The sequence below is a fragment of the Mustela lutreola genome, chromosome 3, assembly GCF_030435805.1.
Source record: "Mustela lutreola isolate mMusLut2 chromosome 3, mMusLut2.pri, whole genome shotgun sequence".
NCBI classification, from domain to species: Eukaryota; Metazoa; Chordata; class Mammalia; order Carnivora; family Mustelidae; genus Mustela; species Mustela lutreola.
Genome location: NC_081292.1, coordinates 13567779 through 13590750, shown reverse-complemented (window position 1 = coordinate 13590750; position 22972 = coordinate 13567779).

Genomic DNA, 22972 nt, shown 5'->3' with positions numbered 1-22972 from the left:
TGGGAATGGGTTATTCATCCATATTTCATTTTCACACAAGGAGACTGAGGCCTCATCATGCTCTGCAGAAGCATCAGTGCCAGCTGGGCAGTACCCTCTCCCCTCCTCTTCCAAACTGTCTAAATCTGATTATCTCAACTTTTCCTTTTTGTTACTCCACACCCAGGGTTAATAACCGCTTCCTGCAGTTATTCACTGGTATTTGTTTCTTCTTGCCTTTGCAATTCTCTCACATTTATTTAACAAATTCAGTATATTAAATTCCATCTGTTAAAATAACTAGAGTGGTTTCTATTTTTCTACCAAGAAAGTGAATCCATGTTTACTTCCACAAATGTGTCATGCCTTTCCCAGGGAGCAAGCACTGTGCTAGGCACTACAGACATACTGATGAAAAAGAGAGAGTTCCTGACCCCAGGGATCCCAAGGAGCTAGACAAACACATGCCAACCTCAGTCTCTGTAAACAAGTAAAAACCATATTACAAGTTACAATGCAAGTAGTACTGTCAACAAAATGTAAAGGAAATAGGGGGGACAGAGACTGGTTCCACCTGGAAGAATCTTGCCAGCTGACAACAGCGCTGCTCCTTGAAAGAAGAATAGGATTTAATGGGAATAAGAGGACAAGGGCACACAGAGGCAAAGGAAACATCAAGAGCCCCAAAGAGTGCTTAGAATGACAGAAAAAGGCAAAGAGCTCAGCAAAGTAGGGACTGCACCAGGTGTATGCTGATAGGACTGTGCAGGCTTGAGGCAGAAAGGGGGAGGGAGTCATTGAACTCTTGTTCTTCTAAAGTTAATCAGAAGTAATCAAAAGAATTTGGTCAGACAATGACATGGTCAGATTTGCCTTCCTGAAGACTACTCACTCTCACCCCCAAAGGAGAACAGAAGTTGAGCTGTGAATGGAACTTCAGTGATAGATAATGAGGATTAGAGTAGGGCAATGAAGGAGTGTGTGGAGGAAGGGTGGATCTGAATAGAATCATATATGTAAAACTGTTTTGAAACATAACAATCCCAACAGAAAATCAATGTTACTTGCATTTTTCCTCCATCTGCCTAACAATAGCCCCATGCCAGGTAGGTAGGCATCCTAGGCAACTTCATATTCTTGCGTATTCTTCTCTATTTCTCCTAGAATATTGGGGGACATTCCTATAGGAGAGTTTTCAAATTCTATCTTGTTTGGTCTCTTTTCTTACAATTTTATTGTCATACACTGAGACATGAATCTTGGCAAATCAAGGCAGAGAATAAGTAAATAAAAATTTCTTTGCACTTCCCCTTTCAGACCTATGAATGTAGACATAACACCTACTATACACCATTGTTAAAAAGGTGAAATGAGAAAGTTTTCAGTGTAGCCTTGACCATGAAAGATGCCTATTAAATATGAGCGCTCTCCTTTCCTTGAGGAGGCAAAATGTTGGGTGATGCATGTGGCCCTTTTAAAACATTTTCAATAAGATGTGACAGATTTGAGATATGGGAACATATAGCCAAGTTTAAAGTATCTCACAGACACATGAACATCCCCCAACCTGTTCCAAAGCTGCTCATTTTGTTTATAAAGGGCACCTGAACATCCCCCAACCTGTTCCAAAGCCGGGTGTGATGATTCCAGTCTTCTAGTCTTCAGGATTGTCTCAGGCTGCACTGCAAAGTCATAAAGCTTTATGTGATGTTAATGTACAGTAGTCCATGATCTTGGGCAAGTTCTTAATCTCTCTTAATTCTCCATATACTTGCTTTAAAAATCATAATACCTCTCTGTTTAGGCTCTACTGAAGATTATGTAAAATGAAAAACATGGATTGCGTAGATCATGCTAAGTGCTCAATTAAGGTTAACCATTAACTTTAAGCTCAATAATTAGTCCTATTGTTATTGCTTGTATTTTATATTACCCTACCTCCTGTGATCTTCCCAGTTTAGAAGGGAAGGCATTATTGTCTCCATCTTACAGCTAAGAAAATGGAGGCTCAGAAATGTTTCATGACTTCCACAATTTAAAAGGTGATGGAGGGACACCAGGGTGGCTCAGTCAGTTAAATGTTTGACTCTTGATTTCACGTAAGGTCATGATATCAGGGTCACGGAATCAAGCTTGGCATTGGGCTCCACACTCAGCAGGGAGTCTAGGATTTTCTCTTTCCCTCTTCCACTGTCTGCCCCCTGCTCACGTGTTCTCTCTCTCTCTCTCTTTCAAATAATAAATAAATCTTTTAAAAAAAAAGATGAAAAAGCAGATGAATGTTCAAGCTTTTAAAAAATTTAAAAAACAAATGATATAGATTGGTGAGATATTTTGCATGTAAAGGTTTTAGAGTCACCTAAAGTTATAGGGTGAATTTGGGAAATAACTTCAGTTCCAGTCCACACCAAATTTGAATTTTTACACAGATTAGACTAATATGGAATGCCCATCACCTAGCATAACACCAATTCTTTATTAAGGAATAATTGATACACAAAAACTGTACATATTTAGTGTTTATAATTTGATGAGTTTGAATATATGCAGACACCCATGATACCATCACCACGATCAGGGTGATAGACATATCCCATACCTCCCACTTTCCTGATGTCCCTTTGTTGTCGCTGTTTATGTGTGCATGTTTTGTTTTCTTGTGGCGAGAGTACTAAACTTGAGATCTACTCCCTGAACAAATTTTAACATAGGCAGTATGGTCTTGTTAACTATAGACATTATGCTGTATAGCAGATCTCTAGACCTTGTCCATTTAGCAGAACTGAAACATTATATTCATTGAATAATATCTCTCCATCTCCACCTTTCCTCAGGCTATGGAAACACTATCACATTCTCTGGTTCCATAAATTCGACTGCTATATATCCTTCCTATAAGTGGAATCATGCAGTGTTTGTCCTCCTGTGGCTGGCTTATTTCATGTAGCATATTGTCTTCCAGGTTCATCCATGTCATCCCAAATAGAGAATTTACTTTTACTTTAAAGCTGAATAATATTCCTTTGTATGTAGACACCATATTTTCTTTATCTACCCTTCTGTCAGGGACACTTGGGTTGTTTCCTTATCTTGGTTATTGTGAATAATGCTGCAACGAATATGGGAATGCAGATATAAATGAAAGCTTCAATGCAAAAGGAAAAGCGATGTGTAAATGTGGAGTTACACTTGGGAGACACAATAACCCATTTTAGACTAAGAAGAAAATCATATTCATGTCAGCTTACTCCTGCCTAGAGCTGTCTGTTTTTCTCTGAAAGGAAAAGCACTGAGTACCACCAAGATTGCTTCACCTTGGGGGCTTTGGAGTCAAAATAGATCTAGGCTCAAATCCCAACTTTTAGCATTGTTAACATATTAAATCTTTGTCATCTTAACGAATGCATACCACTTAAGCTTAAAAAGAGGTAAGTAACCTAACTGCTCCAGTCCTTGACTAAAGGCTACATGAAATTCTAAGTCAATTAAAAAAAAAAAATACTCATCAAAGAATTTGAGACATTTTCCTGTTGATACCAAGATAAGTTTCAAGGAGGTGCAGTAGGATTCATGTTATTTATCAAGAGAGATTATAACTGGAGGGAAAATGTCTTTTCTGACCAAGAAGGGACTAGAACATTTTGTGTCTATCTTATTCAGTCATGTCCTCCAAATCTATCAGCCCACCACATTTTTCTCTCAAAAAAAAAAAAAAAAAAAAAAAATTTCAACCTATTCCATGCAAAATAGGTTCTAATATGAGCTACCTTGTCACATCAAGGAGATACTTTAAGTATTATATAAACTTCCATTTCTGCAAATTTTCACAGGGATTCTCATGTTACCTACTTCTTGGAGATTTAAAAGATTTGCATTGCCTTCATTCATCCTCAAAACTCAGCATGATTTGTTCAAAATTTTACTAGTCAGCAATGAAATAAAAAAAATGGTACATCATGCACAATGATAAACTACCCCATGTGGTTTGGATAAATTAAATACTTTAAGCTTTCAGTCTCCCTAATGATTTGGAAATGAAACAGCTGTGATTTATGACTCTAGCTGATAGGCTAGATCTGAAGTTTACACTTTGAAAAATGCCATATTTAAATTCCCCTATAAATAAAAAATCATATTGCTCTAAAAATCTAGCCTAAGATATGTATGTAATAAATTAGAGATCCTCATGTTGGGTGGGGAAATCTCCAGGACTGATGGCTTTCTTCCTTGAAAAAATGCAGAGTGAGCCATATCCGGATCTGTGTGTATCTGCTAACACTGAATCAACGGTTATTGTTCCTTTCTGTCCATTTATTTGACCATCTTAATGATGACTGCCAGCCTGTGTCAGTTCAGTTGTAAGGATAATCTCACTGGTTTTTAAACCTAGATCAACTATTTTGAATCAGGTGGTTTCTAATGTCTTAATACAAATGTCATTCTGGGTTCTTTGTGGTTTTTTGTTTGTTTGCTTAAGTGGTAAGACTGTTCTTGCCCTCTGCTTTGAGGCAGCTTCCAGAAGCTGATAAGAAAAACAAAGAAATAGGGGGAAAGGTACTTGGAGAGGAGTCCATTGAGTCTGGGTCCAGTGTGACCTCTGCCTCTCCTTACCTTGTGATCTGACACTTATTCTTTGCCCCCTCTGGAATCTTTACATTGAAAGGATGGTGCATTTCATGACTAACTCCCCTTTTTTCACTGACAATTATAGTGCAACATTTAGACTGGAGCAACAATAACTTCAAAACCTTCGACAAGCTGCTTATTCTCTCTGCCTTCCAATTTTCCCTAGAATAAAATGGAGATAATTACCGCCACTACACATAGTTTTCAGGGAGATTAGAGAAGATAACATATAAACAGTACCACAATTCCTGGCACATGGTTAACACACATTCAAAAGTACTTGTCATTATTATTTTTATAATTATCATTACCAATATTTCATTATACTGTAAGGCAATCAATCACCTGCCATTAAGGGAGAAAAAAATGAACAAGCTTCAGGAAAGTAGCAACACCAAAGCAAGAGCCATCTCTCATGTTGGTTTCCAAAGCCTAATACCAAAGCCAGCTTGCAGCAAAAGGAAGAAAGAAGTATAATGAGTCTTCATGACTCTCATCGCTCACCGGAGACTACCTAGAGCCCACAGATCTGGACCCAGATTCTATCTCTAGATTTTGGAATTGGGTATATCAGGTACTGAGCTCCGAACTGAGCTCATGTGGTGAGCATGCATGGGGTAAAGTGGTAATAATCCCTACCTTATATAGTAGTCATGAGCGTTAAGTAAAACTGTGGCTGGAACGCACTCAACTTCCTACCCAGCCCACAGAAAGTGCTCAAACAATCAAATTTGTTACTCTTATTCTGAGCATTACCATTATTGACCTGCTGACACTGTTTCCTGGCTCCCACTAAACCTAAAGCCGCTCCCCTCCCAGTATCTTCAGATCTCCCCTGGAGTCCCATCACTTCTGTTCAACAGGCCCCTGTTCACTGGCCCGCCTTCCGTTTTCTCTGCTTAGTTTTTACAGAAATCCTCAGCTTGCTGAGAAGGGTGCTCGTCTCATTTATGATTCATGAGGCATGGAGTATACAGATGGCATTATATAAATGTTTAATAATCACCATATGGTTTCCCTAGGAATTCTGTCACTCCTGGATGAATCCAGACTGAAGGCTCCTTCAGTATGTGAAATAGATGAACAGGCAGACCTCCATTCTCCCCACCCCTCCCCTGCCATGGGTGCTCCATAAAACAAAACTGGTGCATACCAGCCTGGGAAGTATTAGGAGAACACAAAATTTAGGATTACAGCCCTTTATTTGTGAGGTTCTGCACTTGCGGATGGAGTTGCATATGGAATGAAGGAGATGGCACATTTGACAAATGGGAATCATGATTGTCTGGCCTCCTGACAGGTGTTGATGTGTTCTCCTGACCTGTAAATGTTGCAGCTGACTGATTACAGTAATTGATTGAGAAAACATTTGTCAATAGCTTTCTAATGAAAGAGAGGTGAGGAGGAGAAATTGCTGGAGCTCCTAGAAACTGGATTTCACTTAACAGAAGGAGCGCTGAACCATGTTATAGTCACTGAATTCTATATCCCCATCTATAAAATGGAAATTCCATTCTTCTGGTTAACATCTGTGGAGTACCTACTATGTGCAAGGTCAGAGGTCAAAAGCTAGCAATTTGTAAGCAGAATGTGGTCTTCACATTTGCTCTATGTGTCCTACTTAGTTGATCTGCACCATCCTTTTGTTACAACTGGAGGCAGATGGCCAATATTTAAAATCAGGATATTTTACACTAAGATATAGCTTTCTGGCATCTCTTGGAAAAAAACAGTATTTGGCAGCACTGGGACAGTATTTCTGCAAGACAATGTCTTTCTCAACTTGGGTAGCCACTGCCTCTTAGAAACAGACTATGTGCCCCCAAGTTTGACTTTGGTCCTACTACTCTGAGATTTCATCTGTTAGTGTTAGCTTTCTCTGTCCTTGTAGGATTTCCAGTTTGAGATCCTTGGTTTAGATTCTTGAGATGCAAATGAAAAAATATATATATATGATTCTGGGCCCTGGCCTTAATACTCTCAGTAGTATAATTGTTCACTGCAGTAAATACTAAATTTCTAGCCAAGAAGGAAAATTAGGCATTCTAGCTCATTAAAGATTCTAAACAGTAAAGTCACCCCATATCTCTCATGATGGCTACCATATGCAGGAAAACATTTTACAAATCTTTGCAACACCATCTCCTGTGGTGGCTGGGATTGTAGTTGCAGAACTAGACATGGAAGCAGCACACGTGGGCACAATTTACAGTCGTGTCACCAGATTGCTTGTGACCTCAAGTGGGTCGTTCACTTCCCTAGGAATCCTATTCTTCTAGAAGCAACAGGGTAAGGGACTGGAAAGCATGCTATAAACACTAATGCTCTATACCAGGAACAGTAAACTATGACAACCTGTTTTTGTACATAAAGTTTACAGCCTCATGCATTCCTTTATGTATTATCTATGGTTGTTTTCATATTATGACAGCTGAGCTGAGTGGCTAGAACAGATCATGTAGTCCTTAAAGACTAAAATATTTATAAGCTTCCCCTTAAGAAAGGACTGCACAGCTCTGCTCCCTATAGAAATTAGGTACCGTAATAATAATAATACACATTATTATTGAATATGATTTCCTCTGTCTTGAGAAAGCCTTTCAGTATTTGCAGAGCCATGAGTCATTAGTATAACCCTTCCTTTTCATCAGATTCCAGGTGTGCTGAGATGCGTTACTAAGCTTTCTTCTTGGTAGAGCTGCTTTTTCTTTTGTTGGAGAACACCTCTCCCACAGTTGGGCTGTGGAGTGTGCACAGCCTTGAACAAAACTTGTCCTTATTCCCACTTCTCTTCCTGGAATGACTTTCAGGAAGGTGAAGCCTCACTGCTCCCTTGGTCACCAGGGAGTCAGAGACAAGAGAGGCCATTTGAAAGAGTTAAGAACTGTGACTTGCTTGGAACACTTCCACAGAATAACACCAAGTGATGGGTTGCAAAAAGCAAGAGGCAACTTTGCACCATGGTTAAGGGTTCAAACATTAGCAGAGGACTAATCGCTAATCAATTACAATCATTTTTTCAGTGACTTTCTAGTTGCATGACATTGAGCAAGTGTTTAACTTTGTTGCGCCTCATTTTCCTCATCTGTAAAACAGGAGAAATGGTAAGAATCACCTCACACAGTTTTGTGAGAATTTACTGGAGCCAGGAATCACAAGACAGGGAACCGAGTATACGATGCAGATGCCTGTGTGCCCATACATTGGTCAGGTCTGGTGGGATGCAGCCAGTGCCCTAACTTCAGAATATGAACTCCAGAGCAGTATTTTTTAAAGTATGATATTAGGGACACCTGGTTCAGAAACGCCTAAATTTCATTATTAATGCAGATTCCAAAGGCCTCACCCAGGACTTCCTAAAACAAAATTATATTTGGGGGGGAAAGTGTCAGACTCTACTGTAACAAGATCCCTAGATGATTTTGATGAACCCCCAAGTTTGAGAATTGCTACCCTAAGGACAGCAGCCTCCCCTTTCTGCATATTGTGGCACACACAAATTCTGAAGAAGGGAATCTGTGTCCATCACAATGCGTGACAAGCCGGATGAGAGCCAGTGGCATGAATTATGAATCTCCTCTTGTCAGAGAAAACCCTTGAGGCAGGAAAGACCTACTCTGGCTTTTAATGCAGTTGAGATAAACAGGGTAACCCAAAGAGTTCCTCCTCTGGACAGCTGCTTCATGAGACAGCTCTCAGAATCACTTCCTGCTCCCATGCCCAAACCCACACTTCAGCTAATTTAGTCCAGATGGATTCCCACCCACTGTTCATTACACATGGGCGTTCTAGTGGGTGTTCCCAGTACAGCTTTAGTTCCTCTCTTATGGGTCCTCTTTTAATGGATGAGGACACATGTGTAATGAGAACACTGAACATGCAGAACTCATAGGATTTAGTCATGAAATTAGTTTGGGGGGTTTTGTGTGTGTTTTTCGTCTTTTTTTTTTTAAACCCCCAACTGTCCTCTTAAACTCACTCAGTAGGGATAATAAGCCTTACTCTGCTACTGAGGAAAAATTCAGATCATCCCATGGTGAGATCATTATTATAAATCCCAAATGGACAGTCTCCATTCAGAAATTAAAATATCCAGCCCAATACAGTAATCAAAATTATTATCCATAAGAAGACTCCCCTTCCACCTGGTCCACCCCAAAAGCTAAAGCCTATGACAGTCAGGTAGCCTTCCTCAGAGAAGAGTTCCTTCTCACTTTCTTGTTTGCCAGTTTCCCTCCTGGATGGCGGTTATTTTTTATCTTTGCTGCCTTTCAGATGAGGGTGGAAAAGGGAAGAAAGAGAGGTAAGAGGAGTCAGAAAGTCCTTTCTTAGCTAGTACTATTGTAAAATAGCTCTGCTGTAAGTGGACCCAATAGACAAGTCCTATGAACTCTATACTTTTCAGAAGGCCAGCCCCAAATTGAGCTAAAAGCCTTAGCTGAGCCCACCAACTGTAACCTCAGTTCTATGAGACCTAGATCCATCCAAGTATATGGATCGTGCTCTACACTTGCTCTCACTCCACGAACATACACTGTGGTAGCCCCATGAGTAGGTGGCAAAGAGCTTGAGGCCAACTCTCTCTCCTGTGAGCCCACGTCTGATCCAGGGGACACTGAGACATCTTTTGTTTCTCTCAAATTGACTGTGTGCAGGGAATTGGAGTCAATTCTCCTTCATGCTGGAGTCCTATGGAGGGAGTCAGTTTTCAATTCACAGCCTCTAGGTACACACTACAGGCTCCATGAATGGTCTCAGGGAAGCCCCATCACATTTGGTTTGAAGTGAGGAACAGACACCCACCACCTTTGAGAGGGACTCAAAGCCTTTCAATGGCTCTCCAGAGAAATCTCCCTCACAAACTCCCCTCTCTCTATTTGCTCCTGGTCATTCTAAAGTCCACTTGGGGAGGTGGGGACCTTTTAAAAAAACTGGTTCTCAGATATCCTCTTTGAAAGTCCTTTGTGTTGATGTCTGATGTCTGCTAAATCTTAACCTCAACAGTCTAAACTTCCTAGTCTTCAGTTGTGTCTAATGCCTGTTGAATGTCATTTTTAAGATAATTTTTGAGAGAAGCATTTCCCAGAATTAAGCATGTAAAAGCCTAAAACTCTTTTAAACAAATATCAGATCATACCAAATACTGGAACTAGCTTGGGCTTGAAGCCTGGGTTCAGCCTCAGCAATATTCTAGAAAGATGTCATCACCTGCAGACGACCGAGTCACACTGTTATTTCCAGAAAGCCAGCCCCATAGTGTGTGAAATGATGCTGCATCCCCCCAAGCTTGTCATTTACCATCCTGCAGTGTTTACTGCTATTCCTCCCATTGGACTAAGGATTCCTGAGAACACACCTCTATCTTATTCTTCTATCTCTACATCTTCAAATACTAGCTAACATTCATCATCCTGAAGGCACCATATAAAGATTAATTGAATGGAATACAAATATGTTTCCCTTTCCAATCCCACCTTTGACCAGCCCTCTCAGCCACATTGAGGCAGAAATGACTGATGCCTGATAGCAGCTAAAGCACTGCATTTTTCTAGATAGGTATGTGAATATATATCAAAGCATTGAAGACAAGGTATAGTGTCGATACTGGAATTTGAAGAGTTAGTTTTTCTTGTCCTCTAAAGTCACACCATGAGTGGTATACCAACAAAGAAGCATCCCTACCCCTGTGACATTTTACTGCATATGTGGTCCAGGTGTATCCCGATACACCCCTAGAATACAATATATATTACATGACCTGGCCAGAGATCACTTGAGGCACAGATTTCTTGTTGCTTGTTGCTTTTTCTTATTTTTCAATACGTGCCTCCTTTGTGCTACTTTGCATAAGTTGCTGGGCTTTGAGGAAGCAAGTCAAAGCAAGTGGGATAAGGGGAAGCTCTTCCTGTGACAGTCAACTACGGACTGGAGAGGTGTTTTAAGAAGCTCAAGAAAGTAGCATCTACACTTTTTGATGCAGCTTCTCTTCTCCTGAGAGTGAAATTGCTTTATTGCACTCTTCACTGAGTCCTCCACTTGATCTGTGCTCTCACAGCATTTTGCTCATCCCTCAAGCAAAGCATTTATCATGCTCTGTTATGGATAATTCACGAATGTCTGACCCCTCAAGACTCAGAGATCCTTTGGGGAAAGAACTTTGGTTTATTTATCTCAGAAAGCTGAGTACTTAAAACACATAATTTTGTTAAATGGGTGGATGTTAATGATTGTTAGATGAATGGAAGGATAGAAGGATGGATGGAGGAAAGGATGGATTTATTTCTTGCATATTTACTATGTGTAAGTTAGAATCACACAGTGTCTGTCTCCCCTCAAAGCCAGGCAATGATAATGAAGGGTCTGGAAATAATACTATTATTTGTCAACAGCTACAATAATATCTCACAATGGCATAATGTTTTGAAATGTGTATGTGTTCAGATAATTTTTATATTGAATTCCCTTTGACATTAAGGTGCAAACTACATATGAGAATATGTATCCATATGATGAAGCATTTTTTTTTTACTTTTTGACAAATTAAATTTTTAATTTAAAAAATTTTTTAAGTGAATCGACGGAATAGATTTTGATTATTGTAAATATCTACTTTTGATTTTGTTTTTACTGCCAGGCAACCAGTTGTCCTTCAGATAACCACACTCATTGTTCTTGAGGAAACCATGTCCCCATCAGTCTTAGCCCATGTGTCTTAGGTGAAGCACCACATCAGTTAAGCCAATCATGTTTCCTTTTCCTGGTCCTATGGAGAGATTCAAGGCTGGGTATGCAATCCAATCGGAGCCAATGGGTTATCACCAGTCTTTAGCTTAAACTTCTGGGAGACGTTAGCTCATTTGCTTAATTTAAAACTGAAAGAATATAAAATCTGGCTGCTCAGCAGCCATCTGGCTATGGTGAGGGGGCAATATTTGAGAATAATTTTACTGGGAGAACATGTAAGAAAGAGAATGTCTGGGTCATAATTTTTTGAGTCTTTGGATAAAACTATATATATTTTTTAAGATTTTATTTATTTATTTCACAGAGAGATCACAAGTAGACAGAGAGGCAGAGAGGCAGGCAGAGAGAGAGAGGGAAGCAGGCTCCCTGCTGAGCAGAGAACCCGATGTGGGACTCGATCCCAGGACCCCGAGATCATGACCTGAGCCGAAGGCAGCGGCTTAACCCACTGAGCCACCCAGGCACCCCTGGATAAAACTATATTTTAAGTCAACTCTACTCCCAGACCATATATAATTTTTTCAAGTGTAAAATAAGTCACCCGACCTATTTAGTTTAAGGGGTGGGAGGTAGGGGAGGAAGGTGTGTATACCCATATATAAATGATTCACTTGTCCTAATGGATTCCTTGATGTTTTCAGAAAATTGATCCTAATAGGCTCAGATTTTTACAACCACTGTTATGTAAGTGGGTAAGACTAGCTATAATATTTTGAGGAGGCTGTGCATAGACTAATCCTCTACAAACAATAATGTGCACCTACTCATCTAGGCATTGTGCCAGACCCTTAAAAGACAAATATCATATCCCTTTCCTCAAGGAGCTTTCACATTTAATAGGGGTTAGATTTATAAACAACTAACTATGATATATGTGAACAAACTATTTGGGAAAATACTGTGTTAAGAGCTTAAATGAAGAAAGAATTGCTTTTGATTTGCAAAAATGTTCTTCCTAATTTATAGTTATAAAATGAGTCAGAAGGGTAAGTGAATAGATGAGTAAGAAGGTGAGTCTTTTCCTATCCTAGCTGTATATTAGAATCATTTGGGGGCTTTTAAATAAATTGAATTAAATAAATCAAATGCTGGAAACCGCCCCTCCACACACACACACACACACACACTCCAGAGCAATTAAAATAGACTCTCTGGGAGGAGGTCCCAGAACTGGTATATTTTAGAAGCTCCAGAAATGATTCTGATGTGCAGCCAGGATTACCAATCAATTTTCCATAGGAGCGATGCTCAGTCTTCTTGTATATCCATCACCATGAGGAGCTTATAAAAAAGTCCAAATGCTAGGGTTCCACCCTCAGACATTCTGATTCAATTGGTCTATGGTGGGATTCTGTCGTCAGTCAATTTAAAAGCTTTCTGATGATTCTAATGTGAAGCCAAGGTTGAATACCATTCATCTGTAGGGAACTCACCATTTTGGAAGTGGCCACTAAGAACTAAGCTTCACGTTAGGTACATTTATATATCTGATTTCCTTTCGTCTTTAGAAACATCTTTCAAACTTTCAACTTAAATAAGAGCCCCATTTTACAGATAAGGAAATAAACATTCTGAAAGCAAAATAACTTGCCCCATGTGACCTCAATAAGGGAGGGAACTGAAATTCAAACCCAGTTTTGTCTGGCTCCAAAGCCCAGATTCTTTTTACCACAGCATTCACATAGTCATTGACTCACTTATTGTCACTTCAACATTCTTTCAATAAATGTTCAGGGAAAGTATGTGACTTAGTCCTGCAACACACAAAGTGTCAGTGGACCTCCCAAAGAACATAACCATGTGGACGTATGTGCTGTGGACGTACGTGTGAAGGACAAATCACTGTGGAATAAACTAGCCTAGTTATAAGCCATCACCATTACCTTAAGCTGCAAATACAGTGGTTGATTACCCAGACCTCCTTGTTCTGGACACAACATGGTTCCTGTGACTCTCATTCAAAAGGCAAGCTACCATGCAACTGCATGGCATCCCACTTTAGTTCAATGATGGGGGCAGAGGGGCAGGTAGGGTATCCTGTTAGGGAAAGAGTGCCTGGGAGAGACAGAAGGGCAAAAGCAGTATTGGTGTGAGAAGTATGATTTGCCTCCTAGCCACAAGGAAAGGAATGTCTTTGTTTTGCTCAGTCCCCAAAACAACTTGCCCTTTGTGATTAAACCTGCCAGCAGTTCCTGCCTGAAGACTGGAGGAGCCTACTGTCTGGGCAGACAAAGGGAGGTTCCAGTGCCTTAGGCAGGGCAGTCAATGAAGAGGAAGAGAACAGCCACCTTTCCTCCTCTCACCTTGATGGCCCATTACAGGTGCTTCCTTGCTACTTTCATTTCAGAGATGCATGCCATCCCACCATCTGGGCTCACAGTGTTGCAATTCAGAAATCCTACCCATGTTCATCTTGTTGTCCACCTACCAGATCCTCTGCTCAGCTTGGAGCAGTTTGGTTCCAGCCTACATTTTCAGCTTCACCACTTGCTACTACCTACAGCTAACGACCTGCGATGTAGTCACAGCAGGCCATTTACCTCTAGGCTTTCTCTCACTCAGTCCTCTCTGCCTGGAATTCTCATGTCATTTCCTTCTCTTGGAAAACTCCTACACAGTTGTCATCTCTGCTAAGAAAATTTTCCATTACTGAGGAATAAAATCACTTTTTTTTTTTTACAAGAAGAATTCTCTATCTACTTTTATACTTCTACTGCTATTACATTCACCTCAGGGGCTCAAGGTTAAATCATCTTTACATACCTATTTCTAGTGTCTCCTCCAGGATATCTTCCTGGTGTCCTCCCTTTTTATTTTGAGCCCAAGACCAGTATAGGTGCCCTCCTTCATGCTTCTATAATGGTACCCCAGTAACTCTCAAATGTTAGTATGCATCAAAACAATCTAAAAGACTTGTTAAAATTCAGCTTTTGGGTCCCCATCCCCAAAGTTACTGGTTTATAGGTCTATGTATGAGACCCAAGACTTTGCATTCTGTTATATTCCCAGTGATGCTGATATTGCTGGCCCAGAGATCACACTTTGAGAACTGCTGGCCTATACTTACCTCAAACATAATTTTTCCACTGTACTTATAACATGTGTTGTAAATTACTTGTTTGTCATTCCATCTTTTACTTAATCAGTCAATAAGGCAATATCAGATCATGAAAAGCATTGCAAAGAAAATAAATCATTGTAAATTAGTTATCTATTATTGTGTAACAAAGTACCCCCAAACTTAGCTTAAGACAGTAAACATTTATTATCTCATAGTTTCTGTAATTCTGGAATCTGGAAATGGCTTAGCTAGATGATTCCAGCTCAAGATCTCCCTCATGAAGTTGCAGTCAAGCTGTGGGCTGGGGCTGCAGCCTTATCTACAAGATCAACTGGGGAAGGATCCTGTTTTGAGCTCACACACATGGTTGTTGGCAGGTCTCAGTTCCTCGCTGGTTGTTGCCAGAAACTTCAGTTCTTCTCCATGTGAACTTTCATAGGAGGCATCAATATCCTCAAGACATGACAGCAGGCTTTCTCCAGAGCAAATGATCCAAAAGAGACATCACACACCCAAGATGGAAACCACGGTCATTTACAACCAATATTAGAGGAGACACACCATCACTTTTGCTGTGTGCAGTGGGTCACACAGACCAACCTTAGTTCAATAAATGATGAGACTACACAAAGATGTGAGTACTGGAAGCCAGGTTTGATGGGTGCTGGCTACTGTATAAGATAGTGATAGGGAAGGGAAGTGGATCTATTTAGGTAGAGTGTCTAGGGAAGAACTTTCTGAGGGGATGCTATGAAAACTGAGACCTAAATGGAGAGAAACTAACAGCTATGTAGACTTAGGGCTCTGCTTTTCCAGATAGAGGAAAGTGAGTTTAGTGTATTTGGAGATAGTAAGCTAGTATAGCTTTAGCAGAACTAGCAAGGGATCAGAGGAGTACCTAACATTATTAGCATTAACATCAGTAATATTTTAAAAAGAATACCTACTGTACCCAGGATCTTATACAATGAAAAAGGAAAAAAATAAAAAGCTCATTGCTAACTTCAAGAAACTGACCTTCCAGTTGAGAACACTCCATTTTTTCAATTAGTAGAATAAGAAAGAAAGTTTAGATAATTCAGTATCAATACATTCCCATTATCACACCCACCATTTCTTCTTATATGACTTCCAATTATGTTTAATCAACCTAGGAGCAAGGGTTTGAGGGAAAAAATACCAATTAATTGAGTGAAGCTAAGGCCATGCTTTACATTCATCCAATTTAATGAGCCATGACCTTTCCAGTGTTGGAGGGTGTACAACCTCGAATCAAGACAAAGCTGGAAGAGACCACGGACATCATTCCATCCTTTCCCCTTCAACTCCAACTTGATTTTTAAAGAAGACGCTGAAACTAGTCAGCTATAGAAACCAGTCCAAGGGCTCACAGCTTGTTCAGCAGTCCTCCATCCACTAATTGGATTAGTGAACTAAATGAGCACCCTTCACATGTAAGGTGTTCAGAGTAGCAGCAGAGTGACTAAAAGCCAGTTTTGGGATTTCTGGGTCAACATGATTTCCATAGCCAGAGGTGATGCAGAGGTTGTCTTACCTGTAGGAGGGAGCAGAGAAATAGAAGAGCTACTTCTCAGCCTCTATGTCTTCCTCTCCCAACCAAAGCAGTGATGTTTTCCTCTACTATATATGTAGGATTTCATAAATAATCTCATGCTATAAAAGCTTGAAAACCACTTCACAGCACCATCCTTTCTTTCCTGACTATAACTCAAGAGGTCAGAAAACTCCATCCCTTGGGTCAAATCCAGCACTGCCTGTCAGCCAAGAGTGGTTTTTACATTTTCAGATGGTAAAAGTAAAATAAATAAATAAATAAATGAAATAAAAAAGAAAAAGAAAAATAATATTTTGTCACCCATGAAAAATCAAATGAAATTCAAATCTCAGTGCCCATCAATAAACTTAGAACACAGCCACACCCATTAATTTAAGAATTGTCTGTGCCACAGTAGAAGAACTGAGTGGCTGTGACAGACCATATGCCCACAAGCCTAAAATATTTATAATCTGGCCCTTTAGAGAAGTGTCTGCTGACCGCTGGTATAACCACATGTCCCATTTATGTCTTCATCCTTCATACACACCTTCCTTCATTCTCTTTGTCTTCATCTCAACAAAACTTTATTATAGGTTTATATTCAGAACACAGTTAACTGGGACCCTAGGTCTGCATTCTGATGTTAGTGTATTTTGGCTTGTGACTTGGGAATGTTTAATACTACGGTGTCAGTTTCCCAATCCAAACCACCCATTCTCCTCTCCACTCTTCTAATAACATCCTGTGGTCAGTGCAGCAAAAGAAACTTGACTGAATCGTCCACTGCTCCCAATGGAAGCACATGCTAAGTGATACCCGTTGCTCTTGTCCTGTCCCTTTGAGACATCAAAGTCTGAACGAGCAAATCTAAAGTACATAGACAACTCCACTGCCTACAATGGCCTGAACTCCTAAGTAGCTTACTAGATGTGCAAGAAAAGGAAGAGGAAGCTGTTCCTTTTCTCCTTGATGCACATGTGGGTCATAAGAAGCATTCTTCAATACGAGTAACCTGGACTGATACATAGGTGAATAGATTTTCTATTAGATAGAGAGTATTAGATAGGAGTATTAGATAATAAGATAATATCTCAAAGGTGCTTGCTCTCACTGCTAACCAAAGATGTGCAAAGTAAGACTGCATTAAGGTATCTCTTTTATGCCCACTCAAATAATTTTAAAGAAAATTAGAAATTACAAAGCCCAATCAATTATACAGGAATTATAAGAAAAAAGGAGCCAAATAGGCTGGATGAATCACTTTAGAGACCAAATCAGTAAAAATAAATTAAGAGGCAATATAGTGATGCCTTTTAACAAAGGAATCCTGGAAACTCAATCTAAGACACAAATTTAAAAAAAAAGAAAAACTTAAACAAAGAAATTCATTGCAGTATACTTACAGTTTGTTATTTAGAGTAAAAAAAAAAATCCAAATTCTAAATGTTTGATAAGACATTATGATTAATTAAATTACAGTAAGCTAACCCAATGGAAGTATCCTGCAGTCATCAAAATGACCATGTTGCAACATTAAAAAAAAATCATCCCTTTAAAAATAATGTTAAAGTAGAAAAATAGGACAGACCATTTTATTCATGTTGCAATTAATGTAAAAATATGCATCCTTCTGACTAAAAATTGGGAAATGAAGTTTCTTACAGTTCTTTTTGGTTAGGCATGAAGAGAATGTGGGTGAATGTTTGTTTTAATTTCCATGAAAGTTGCTGTAATAAAGTCCTTTATTTTACTTTTTAGCTCACATTTTCATAAAAGAACACAAGAGAAAAGAAGAGTAAGGACTGGTCTTCATAATTACTTTTAGGAGCAATGAGCAGGAACATTTTATTTGAGGAAGGCCAGCTCACAACCTCCCAGGGGTCCCTCACGAGTTCATGATGCAGAAATGGGATCAGGCTGGGAAACATGCTGAGCTCTTCCCATGAGCTCTAGTATCATGGCATCAGCAGAGATGGATGCCCCTGATGGGAAGGAAGCAGCATTGGGGACCACTTGAGAAAGTGACTCAGCAGGGCCAGATGGTATTTATTCAAGAGTTCATTTATTTGGATCAACTAACATATGAAATAGCAGGGACTCTGACAAGGGCATGTGATACATCATTTCCTTGAAGATAAGGAACTGCAAACACAGTATCTGTCCTCCAAAGAGCCTGGGGAAGGCAGAGTGAGGCTCAGAGATGGGCAAATCCTGAGCAGAGGCCTGTTTGCATAGAATGACAGAGACAGATAGAAATTTGTCCTTTGTTATGGGTTAATTGTGTCCTCCCTACCAAAAGAAAAGGATATGCTGCAGTCCTAAGTCCTAAGACCTCTGAATGTGATCTTATTTGAAAATAGATACTGGCTAAGTTGAGGTGAGGCCATACAAGAGTAGGGTGGGCCCTACTTCAATATGCCTGGTCCCTTCTAAGAAGAGGAGCGCCCACATAGAGCCACATAGAGAGAATGCCCTGTGACAAAAAAGGACAGAGATTGGAGAGGTACAGATGTAAGAGAAAGAATGCCAAAGTTGTCAGCCATCACCAGGAGCTAGGAAGAATTAAGGAAGGATTCTCCCATGGGTTTCAGAAGGAGCATGGCTCTGCTGACACCTTGTTTAGGGACTTCGAGCTTCCAGAACTGTGAATAAGGGCATTTCTGCTGTAGTTTATAGCTGTCTTGATTTGTGGAACTTTCTTACAACAGCCCTAGCCGGGAAACTTACACACCTTGAAAATACCCATGGCCAGATTTGAGCCAGTTACTTTCCTTTGGGTATCTTTTGGATTGTTGCAGCAGATCATAGCTTGGGTCTTCTTGATACAGAAACCAAGCAGTAATAACCTGGCAACTGGAGATGCAGCTTAAGCCCAAAGTGGGGTAAACAGAGCAGAAATGTGGGCTATGCACTAGGAACCCTCTCCCACAGCAGGATGCAAGTATTAATCAGCAGAGAGAGAAGGATGAAATGACAGGATGGCTAGAGGCAGAAAAATATGGTGCCTAGACACTGACACACAGTGCATGGTAAACATAGTGGTTAAGCACATGGATTCAAGGTTCTAATCCCAGCTACATCACTTAACTAGCTGTGATACTATGATAATTTACCTAACCTCCCTGAGCCTCAGTAGCCTTACCTGTAAAATGGAACTAATAGTAGTTCCTATCCTACAAAGTGTTCAGAATTATACCCAGCACGTAGTAGGTATGTCATAAATATTCCTTGCAAGCTTCCTTGTATACTATCACACTTCATCTTTCACCTACTATGTGATGGATATTTTGTTAGGTTTAATAATAGATAAACTGAGGTTTAAAAAATTAATGTAACCAACGTCATAGACAAAATAAAACAGTGTGGCAATTGGAGATCCAACTGAGGCAAGAGGGGGCATTAGAGGACAAGGCAGGAATGTGAGATGTGACTCAGGGACTTTCCAGTAAGCCCCACCAGGAGCCAGGTCACCTGGTTCCGTGCTGATTCTACCTCCACTCTTTGGAGGTGCTGATGTCCTAGGTTCTGGACAGTTAATCTGTCAGCAATTTGCTGCACAACCTTCAGGAAGTTGCTTGCATTTCTTAATCTATAGCAGGGTTTCTCAACTTCAGCATTACTGCCATTTCAGTCCAGATAATTGTTTATGTGGGAAGTTGTCCTGTGCACCATAGAATGTTTAGTAGCATTCCAGGCCTCTACACACTAGACACCAGTAGCACCCTCACCAGTCATGATAACCACAAGTGTCTCTAGACATTACCAAATGTTCCTTGGGAAGCAAAACTGTCCCCTGTCCCCAGCTGAGAATTATTGACTTACAAGATAGGATTAAAGTACTTGTGAAACTGTTGCATTAAGCCATCATGAGAGCAAATTTGCTGAGTATGTTTTTTTAATCTTTAAAAAGAAACAGTGTATTTGTTAATATACAGTAGTGTAAGATGAACTTGATATTATTTATTAGTGATCATTTGTCAAGTGCAAAGAAAAAAAAAGTCATAAAACAGGTCTTCCCTTCAAAGAAATCACACCCCAGTAGGGAAGGAAGGAAGGGTGCAAAGACCAAAAGGCATCACTGAGGTCCAGAAGCCTAAAAAGTAATCATCCTCGGTTTGAGTCGCTAAGAAGATTTTACAAAGGAGATAGCATATGGGCCATTTATTGAAGGGTGGGGATGGAATGTCCTGCATGGAAATGGATTTGTACAAACTCAGTACACAGTAGAAGCCAAGTGAGGGAAGACAGGAGCTGGGCTGATTCAGATCTCCAAAAATAATGTGTTTTTCTCTCCACCTAGAAGGCTTTTCCTGCTTTGATTGATGAACCAGATCTGTCTCCTCCTATGGGACTCAGCTCAGATACCACCTTCTCTGGGACTTCTCTGGACTTCCATTTTGGTAAGATGCTCCTTCTCCTTGTTCCTTTTTACCTCTAGTAGCCCCCATCGGTGTCTCTCATGTGGCTGCTATTGGCATTTGGGGCGGACCAGTTCTTTATTGAAGAATCCAACCCACGCATTGCAGGAAACTTAGCATCTCAGATTTCCACTCCCTAAATATCCTAAATGTGCTCCCCAATCATTGTGACAACCAAAAATCTCCACAGCATTTTCCCAAACCTCTGAATGGGTAATATTGTTCCTGGTTAAAACCTACATCATAATATTTACATTTTGCCTGGAACTTTGTGTCTGCGTCCTCCTGTTGATCCTTAGGGATAGGGACTGCTGATCTGAAATCATATCTGCAATGGAAAGACCTTGCCTAGTACCTAGTTTGCAATTGGCCCTTGGTAAATATTTGCTGATCTAATTAAAGCAGAAGGTTCGTCTAGGGAAAAAACTGGAAACTCAGAATTGAAAAATAAATTGGGGCCAGGCAGTAAGGGACTTCACATATGCTGAGGAACATGGATTGTATTATATTAGGTGAAAACATATGAAATTTCCATTTTGTAAGTCAAAAATAATCAGTTATTGGCAATTTCATATAGATCATCCTAGTATAAGGCAGTATTATTATTTCCTTAACTTGCTCTTGAAATTGATATGCCTTTTTTTAGCTTAAATATCTAACTTTGTCTCATCTTAAACACAAATATTCAGGAAATAATGGGTTATATGTACTGACTTTTTCCTTTAGTAAAACATTAAAATGGTTTTGCTTCGTAACAACCAACAGTCATGTATGTACCATCTAAAAGTATATCCTGTGCCACAAGTAGATACAGACCCTGCTGTCAGAAACTGCTCTAATGGGTGACTGGGTGGTTCAGTCGTTAGTCATTAAGCATCTGCCTTCTGCTGGGGTCATGATCCTAGGGCCCTGGGATCTGGCACCCCATATGGAGCCCTGCATGGGGCTCCCTACTGGGGGGCAGCCTCCTTCTCCCTCTCCCACTCTCCCTGTTTGTGTGTTTGTGTTCCCTCTCTCACTATCTCTCCCTCTCTGGCAAATAAATACATAAAATCTTGAAGAAGAAGAAGAAGAAGGAGGAGGAGGAGACGGGCAAGAGAAGGAAAGAAAGAAAGAAAGAAAGAAAGAAAGAAAGAAAGAAAGAAAGAAAGAAAGAAAGGCTGTTCTAATGGGATGTATTCTTGCAGTCTGGGGAGTGAGGGCAGTTGGGGAGGGTATGTGCTATGGTGAGTGCTGTGAATTGTGTAAGACTGATGATTCACAGAACTGTACCCCTGCAACAAATAATACATTATATGTTAATTTAGAAAAAGAAGAAGACAAGGACAATGGAGTAGGACCTGGGGCTGGAGACTGGCTGGGGGGCAGAGACTGGGCCCTGGTGAGTGGAGACTGGGGCTGGGTGGGCGGAGACTAGGCTTAGGTGGGCAGAGGAGGTGGGTGACAGAGACTGGGGCTGGGGGTGGACCTGGGGTGGAGATTGGGGCTGGGAGGTGGTCTTTAAAGGCAGTTAAGGAAAAGGAGAGGAAGAAACCTGGAAAACAAGAAAAAATAGAGGAAAACAAAGGAATAAGAGGTAGAGGAGGAAAGTAGGATCAAGGTAAGAAAAGAGAGGAAGAACGAGGAGGAAGAAAACAAGCTTGTGGAGGAGGAAATGACTGCTATGGGACCAGATTTGTTCCTCACTCTGCTTCCCAGGTTCCACTCCGATGCTGCAGTACAATCAGCTTAGCGCCTGATTATCATGGCTGACATAGCAAAGCGCCTGTCTATTTTTAGATGAAATTAATCATTTTCTTGTGTTATTTTTGGTTCAGATAATGGCTCTAGTACACAGCAGCTTCTTCATTAGCTGCCAGCAAGCATGTAAACAAGGTTGAATCTCCGCTTGGCAGGTTCTATATTCAGCTCTGCCATCAGGAAGCCAAATTTCTTGAGAAAGCTGGTTCTCCCGCACCCTGTGTAGGGCCGCAGGGAGAGGCTTAACTGTGCCAGTGGATGGACCCAGAGGAGTTGGAATGCCTGTGACCCCAGTGTTTGCTCTGTTCAATTGCTCTTCCAGTCAGGCACCATGTAAGTGGGCACTGCTGACATTTAGACTGGCTCATTCTTTGTTGTGGGGCACTGTCCACGCATCAGAGGACGGTTAGCCACAACCCTGGTCTGTACCCACCTCATCATGACAATGAAAAATGTCTCCAGATGTGGCAAGAGGTCCCCGGGGTGGGGAGATCGTCCCCAGTTGAGAACCACTGGTTTAAATCAATAAATCAAGAAATTAAAACCACAGGGGAGCCTGGGTGGCTCAGTGGGTTAAAGCCTCTGCCTTCAGCTCAGGTCATGATCCCAGGGTCCTGGGATCGAGCCCCGAGTCACGCTCTCTGCTCAGCGGGGAACCTGCTTTCCCCTCTCTCTCTGCCTGCTTCTCTGCCTACTTGTGATCTGTCTGTCAAATAAATAAATAAAAATCTTAAAAAAAAAAAAAGAATTAAAACCATAATAGTGTACCTCAAATTAGTATTAGGGGCACAGGCTTCTGATCACTTTATCGCCCAAACTAGAACTTCCAGGCTGCCTTATTTGGTG